This window comes from Cherax quadricarinatus, unplaced genomic scaffold (genome assembly GCF_038502225.1).
Source record: "Cherax quadricarinatus isolate ZL_2023a unplaced genomic scaffold, ASM3850222v1 Contig6262, whole genome shotgun sequence".
Classification (NCBI taxonomy): domain Eukaryota; kingdom Metazoa; phylum Arthropoda; class Malacostraca; order Decapoda; family Parastacidae; genus Cherax; species Cherax quadricarinatus.
Genome location: NW_027201288.1, coordinates 2,003 through 9,990, shown reverse-complemented (window position 1 = coordinate 9,990; position 7,988 = coordinate 2,003). Strand labels below are relative to the sequence as shown.

Sequence of the window (7,988 nt, the reverse complement as noted above, 5' to 3'; positions counted from 1 at the left end):
TTAACATTGGGATAATTTTTCCCCTTGTGAAACTTGACAGATACCTCAGAGTTATTATGTGTTGCATATTTAAAATGAGTTGGTTGGCTGGTCTGCAACTGCACAATTAATTCTTGTAGACCTAGTCTTATTTCCTCCAGACCAAAATAACCTTTGTGATACTTGTTTGAGTACCATTCAAGTGTTTTACAGCTTAATTTACTCTGTACAATGGCACTCAATAACCAGTCTGATTCCTTCAGATTATATTTATTACTTAAAGTTTTGAGAGTGCTCTCCAGTTAAACTATAAACTGCCGTAAACCTTTCAAGTGTGATCTGGAGATTTTAAATTAACAATGATATTCACTAGATCCAACCTACTTTGTTCTATATTACCATAAGTGACCTTCAACAAGTTAACTGCTTCCTTGTAAGAATCATCTACATTGGGAAAGGCTTGTACTAGTATGTGAGCATCTCCTCTTATCTGCCCTTTGAGGTAAAATAATTTAGTTACACAGGCTAGGTCACTCCTATCATGTACAGCTGCTTTAAAAATTGACTAAAACTCCTCCCAATTTTCTCCAGGATTAAATACAGGTAAACATAATTCTGGGAGTTTTTGCAAAGACATCTTATTTGTTGGTTTACACATTTTAATTTATTCAATGCCTGACTTTTACAAGAAAGACTCTTTTCCTCTAATTCATAATACTGATTAATCATAAGATTTACTTCTGTCTCATCTACACAGTTTACTAACAAATCTCCTTCATATTTGTTATAATATAATTTGTATGAATCATATCTATTCCCTAAAGCATCTGAATACAATTTTAAATCATCAGTATTCACAGTTTCATGATTCATTACTTCCAAACACTTATTGTATGCTTTGGTTACATGACCCTTTCTAGCCTGCAATCATGATTTTTTTGCTCTATATTCCATGTGTTTGTCTTCTACATTAATTTCCTCATTTTCACCCATTTTGCAATGTATTAAATTCAACTTAATAACACTGATTATGTACTTAATTATGCACTTCATAAACGTAAATATTACAACTTACCTTTGAAAAAATGCTAGCTACACTTGAGCTTAGGAATTACATGTAAGAAAATTATAATATAAACTTTAAATACACACTAATAATGTTAGCTACACTTGAGCTTAGTAATTACAATATAAATTTTAAATACACATTAATATAAACCTTAGCAAGACTTGGCTTAGCAAAATTAATATTATACACACTAATATAAATCCTAGCCAGGCTTGGCTTAGCAAAATTAATTTTGGACAAATACACTATTATAAATCCTAGCCAGGCTTGGTTTAGAAAAAAATACACGTAAGCTTGTTCATGAGGTCCTCCTCTCCCCATCCCTCACGTAAGCTTGTTCATGAGGTCCTCCTCTCCCCATCCTTCACGTAAGCTTGTTCATGAGGTCCTCCTCTCCCCATCCTTCACGTAAGCTTGTTCATGAGGTCCTCCTCTCCCCATCCTTCACGTAAGAAAGTTCCCAGAGCTAGAACTAGGTTTATAAAAGTACAGCAACATACTATACAACTCGGTTTGTTAGGTAAATAATTTAACACTTATTTTAACTTATTGAAGATGTTGGAATTATTTTGGTGGATGCTGCAAATTTTAACAAATACGTTTTTTAACATATTATGAGACACAAATATCGAGTTACCCAAATAGTGAAAAGATTTTAAATGCTTGCTGAGTGCATAATTATGTGTTTCTCGTACTCCAGGAGCGCTGGTCTGAATTGCCCACCATGTGATCGCAGAGAATGCCCCAAGGTGACCTGCTCCGGCGGTGTAGGCACAGACATCTGTGGCTGCTGTCCAAAATGCCTCAGCGTAAGTGTTGCCTCATTTAAAATTAAATTTACTTTAATTGAAAATACCAATAAAATTGCTCTAATTTTGTGCTGGGGTAGCCCATTAGTGGAAAAGAATAGCTCAGCAATTCTTAGAGTATACCACAAAAGAAGAAAGCTCTTGTACTGTCAATAAGACTTCTGCAAGCAGTGAATTTTCTCTTGGTTATCCCTAATTACATCTTAGAAACACGTTTCAATCCTCGGACCAAACAGTGGTGTAAATTTTTCTTGCGACTTAAGTGAATACTGGTGCGTCTGTGGCAGTGCATCGCCAACCCAATTAGAACCCCACTGTCAATTGTGTCTTATATCAGAGGGAATGATTGCTTAGTATGATTAGGCTAACAATATTAGGAAGGCGAGCCTTGTCATCGCTCGCTTCCCAGCACTAAGGCAGACCTACCTAGTCAGACCAACCTAGTCAGACCAACCTAGTCAGACCAACCTAGTCAGACCAACCTAGTCAGACCAACCTAGTCAGACCAACCTAGTCAGACCAACCTAGGCAGACCAACCTAGGCAGACCAACCTAGGCAGACCAACCTAGGCAGACCAACCTAGGCAGACCAACCTAGGCAGACCAACCTAGGCAGACCTTACAAAAGCCCCATAATTCAAGAGGAGTAACTATGTTATCGTTAATATAGGAAACAGTAAGGCGATGAGAATAACAAAAAAAAAATTAGATAACGGAAGATTGGATATCAGATTGGAGGGAGAGAGTATTGAGGAGGTGAATGTGTTCAGATATTTGGGAGTGGACGTGTCAGCAGATGGGTCTATGAAGGATGAGGTGAATCACAGAATTGACAAGGAGAAATAAGGTGAGTGGTGCACTGAGGAGTCTGTGGAGACAAAGAACTTTATCCATGAAATCAAAGAATGGAATGAATGAGCGTATAGTTATACCAACGCTCTTATATGGGTGTAAGACATGGGTTTTGAATGTTGCGACAAAGAGAAGGCTGGAGACAGTGGAGATCTCATGTGTGAGGGTAACGTGTGGTGTGAATATAATGCAGAGAATCCGTAGTTTGGAGATTAGGAGGAGGTGTGGGATTACCAAAACTATTATCTGGAGGGCTGAGGAGGGGTTGTTGAGGTGCTCGGACATGTAGAGAGGATGGAATGAAATAGAATGACTTGGAGAATATGTAAATCTGTAGTGGAGGGGAGGCGGGGTAGGGATCGGCCTAGGAAAATTGGAGGGAAGGGGTAAAGGAGGTTTTATGTGGGAGGGGCTTGGACTTCCAGCAAGCGTGCGTGAGCGAGTTAGATAGGAGCGAATTGAGACAAATGGTTTCTAGGACTTGACGTGCTGAAGGGATTCAGGGAAACCGGCAGGCCGGACTCGAGTCCTGGAAATGGGAAAAGTGTCTTCACTCTGAAGGAGGGGTGTTAATGTTGCAGTTTTATAACTGTAGTGTAGGTATGCCTCTGGCAAGACAGTGATGGAGTGAATGATGATGAAAGGTTTTCTTTTTCGGACCACCCTGCCTTTGTGGGAAACCGTAAACGTGTTAATAAAAAATAATTATATCTTTTTTTTTTATTAGCACACTGGCCGATTCCCACCAAGGCAGGGTGGCCCGAAAAAGAAAAACTTTCACCATCATTCACTCCATCACTGTCTTGCCAGAAGGGTGCTTTACACTACAGTTTTTAAACTGCAACATTAACACCCCTCCTTCAGAGTGCAGGCACTGTACTTCCCATCTCCAGGACTCAAGTCCGGCCTGCCGGTTTCCCTGAATCCCTTCATAAATGTTACTTTGCTCACACTCCAACAGCACGTCAAGTATTAAAAACCATTTGTCTCCATTCACTCCTATCAAACACGCTCACGCATGCCTGCTGGAAGTCCAAGCCCCTCGCACACAAAACCTCCTTTACCCCCTCCCTCCAACCTTTCCTAGGCCGACCCCTACCCCGCCTTCCTTCCACTACAGACTGATACACTCTTGAAGTCATTCTGTTTCGCTCCATTCTCTCTACATGTCCGAACCACCTCAACAACCCTTCCTCAGCCCTCTGGACAACAGTTTTGGTAATCCTGCACCTCCTCCTAACTTCCAAACTACGAATTCTCTGCATTATATTCACACCACACATTGCCCTCAGACATGACATCTCCACTGCCTCCAGCCTTCTCCTCGCTGCAACATTCATCACCCATGCTTCACACCCATATAAGAGCGTTGGTAAAACTATACTCTCATACATTCCCCTCTTTGCCTCCAAGGACAAAGTTCTTTGTCTCCACAGACTCCTAAGTGCACCACTCACTCTTTTCCCCTCATCAATTCTATGATTCACCTCATCTTTCATAGACCCATCCGCTGACACGTCCACTCCCAAATATCTGAATACATTCACCTCCTCCATACTCTCTCCCTCCAATCTGATATTCAATCTTTCATCACCTAATCTTTTGTTATCCTCATAACCTTACTCTTTCCTGTATTCACCTTTAATTTTCTTCTTTTGCACACCCTACCAAATTCATCCACCAATCTCTGCAACTTCTCTTCAGAATCTCCCAAGAGCACAGTGTCATCAGCAAAGAGCAGCTGTGACAACTCCCACTTTGTGTGTGATTCTTTATCTTTTAACTCCACGCCTCTTGCCAAGACCCTCGCATTTACTTCTCTTACAACCCCATCTATAAATATATTAAACAACCACGGTGACATCACACATCCTTGTCTAAGGCCTACTTTTACTGGGAAATAATTTCCCTCTTTCCTACATACTCTAACTTGAGCCTCACTATCCTCGTAAAAACTCTTCACTGCTTTCAGTAACCTACCTCCTACACCATACACTTGCAACATCTGCCACATTGCCCCCCTATCCACCCTGTCATACGCCTTTTCCAAATCCATAAATGCCACAAAGACCTCTTTAGCCTTATCTAAATACTGTTCACTTATATGTTTCACTGTAAACACCTGGTCCACACACCCCCTACCTTTCCTAAAGCCTCCTTGTTCATCTGCTATCCTATTCTCCGTCTTACTCTTAATTCTTTCAATAATAACTCTACCATACACTTTACCAGGTATACTCAGCAGACTTATCCCCCTATAATTTTTGCACTCTCTTTTATCCCCTTTGCCTTTATACAAAGGAACTATGCATGCTCTCTGCCAATCCCTAGGTACCTTACCCTCTTCCATACATTTATTAAATAATTGCACCAACCACTCCAAAACTATATTCCCACCTGCTTTTAACATTTCTATCTTTATCCCATCAATCCCGGCTGCCTTACCCCCTTTCATTTTACCTACTGCCTCACGAACTTCCCCCACACTCACAACTGGCTCTTCCTCACTCCTACAAGATGTTATTCCTCCTTGCCCTATACACGAAATCACAGCTTCCCTATCTTCATCAACATTTAACAATTCCTCAAAATATTCCCTCCATCTTCCCAATACCTCTAACTCTCCATTTAATAACTCTCCTCTCCTATTTTTAACTGACAAATCCATTTGTTCTCTAGGCTTCCTTAACTTGTTAATCTCACTCCAAAACTTTTTCTTATTTTCAACAAAAATTTGTTGATAACATCTCACCTATTCTTTCATTTGCTCTCTTTTTGTTTATATTTTACCCTAACTGCCTCCTCTTTTAGTTTATAAACCTTCACCTCTCTCTTCCCTGATGCTTCTATTCTCCTTGTATCCCATCTACCTTTTACTCTCAGTGTAGCTACAACTAGAAAGTGATCTGATATATCTGTGGCCCCTCTATAAACATGTACATCCTGAAGTCTACTCAACAGTCTTTTATCTACCAATACATAATCCAACAAACTACTGTCATTTCGCCCTACATCATATCTTGTATACTTATTTATCCTCTTTTTCTTAAAATATGTATTACCTATAACTAAACCCCTTTCTATACAAAGTTCAATCAAAGGGCTCCCATTATCATTTACACCTGGCACCCCAAACTTACCTACTACACCCTCTCTAAAAGTTTCTCCTACTTTAGCATTCAGGTCCCCTACCACAATTACTCTCTCACTTGGCTCAAAGGTTCCTATACATTCAGTTAACATTTCCCAAAATCTCTCTCTCTCCTACATTCCTCTCTTCTCCAGGTGCATACACGCTTATTATGATCCACTTTTCGCAACTTTAACCAACATAACCCTTGAATTTACACATATTCTCTTTTCTCCTTCCATAACTGATCCTTAAACATTATTGCTACCCCTTCCTTAGCTCTAACTTTCTCAGATACTCCAGATTTAATCCCATTTATTCCCCCCCCACCACCGAAACTCCCCTACCCCCTTCAGCTTTGTTTCGCTTAGGGCCAGGACATCCAACTTCTTTTCATTCATAACATCAGCAATCATCTGTTTCATGTCATCCGCACTACATCCACGCACATTCAAGCATCCCAGTTTTATAAAGTTATATATATATATATATATATATATATATATATATATATATATATATATATATATATATATATATATATATATAAATACTTATATATTTGAAACCCTATGAATAAAGTCGCACTGTAAGCAAGTACATTGTTGTACATCGAATTTCTCCCAAAATAGTAATTGACCCTCATGATTATTAATATATTTATGAAGAAGATCCAAACCCATAGAGGAATGATAGGCAATCAGCCTTGATCCAAGGATCAAAATCTTTGGATGAAGTGCTCTTCATAGGCATTAAAGAATTAACTTACAGTAGTTTTAATGATCTTAGTGCAAACAACAGACATCTCATTAAGGATATTAACTGAATTCTCTTCGTTTAGCTTTTACGTACAGTTTACCCCAGAAGTCTGAACAAATTGGAAAAATAAACAATTTATATTTAATTCAATTTTTAATTTAAACTGGACACTCAGTGACAGTCATGTATATATTGTTGTGCAAAGTTTTCTCAACAATTCTTAATACAGAAACAATGATCTGAGAAGAAACATTAAGAGTCTCTGAGTTAACTTTGTTTCATCACATGACTCCGTCTGGCGTCTGAAAAAATGTTAGAACATCAGAACAACTGGGTTTTTATTTCCGACCGTATAGAGGACCATCGGAGTATTTTATTTTCTGAGAAATGTAAATTCCATATTACAAATGTGTTAATATTTTTAATAGAGGAATTAAATTGTTACACTACAATGCATATTTTTCTCAAATACATTAAAATTCACTAAATGTTTCTTTTTTTTTTTTTTTACTTTCATTTAAGGTCATAATTTATTTTGTGTTCATATGGATCATTAATTTTGTTTCCACGCCGACATATGTTGATGTAGATTTTAATTTTAATTTAAAATCATTGTAAATCATGTATCATTGCTTAAATTACTAAAAAAAAAGAAACTAAAAAAATACCTTCTGGACCGTTATCTACAGTAAAATTTTACAGTAACCATTTCGTTTCAAAATCTTTTAAGAACAATCAAAAATGCGATTTTCTGAAGCTCTATATAACCTTTAATGCATTAACTAGTTTAAATGCAAATAAATCATCATTAAAACCTGAATAATTAGTGTCAAGTAACGAGTGGAGGTTCTGAGGGAGGAAAGATTCACAAGTTTCCTGTTGTAACTTTTAATATACATTACGTAATTCATTACATCCTACTGAACCTTTTTTTATTTTTTAACTTAAAATTTGATCCAAGAAATATATCTTTCTGAATATTACACCTACTTGTGTTACCCGCAGGGCCTCGGTGAACCATGTGGAGGCATCTTGAATCATGCTGGCACGTGTGATAAACACTATATTTGTAGCACCCCAACAAACTCGAAAAGCCAGCAACCGGGTAAATGTATACTGCAGGGGTAACAAGGTGAGGTTTAACATTATAAGGAGATATACTTGTTAAAATTAACATTTTCTTGTATATATCAAACAGGACAAAAGTATGATAAAGGCAGACTATGATTCGTGTTTATAAAACTTTGATGCTTATTTAAATATTGTTAACAGCATTCCTTGTAAAAATTATTTATGATTAACTGCAAATAGATAAAATTAGTGTCATTGGGATAATTACAATATAATTAAACATGTTCCCTTCACGTAGTACATTACTCTGAAATTTTTC

At 37.7% G+C, this 7,988-nt stretch overlaps 1 long non-coding RNA gene across 1 annotated transcript; it reads left to right on the top strand.

The window, feature by feature from the left end:
- Nucleotides 1-1,748: 1,748 nt before the first annotated feature.
- LOC138852276 (uncharacterized) lies at nt 1,749-7,730 on the top strand. The gene is made up of 2 exons (XR_011391629.1): nt 1,749-1,857; nt 7,604-7,730. It is a non-coding gene; the product is annotated as an uncharacterized lncRNA (long non-coding RNA).
- The last annotated feature ends 258 nt before the right edge of the window (nt 7,731-7,988 follow it).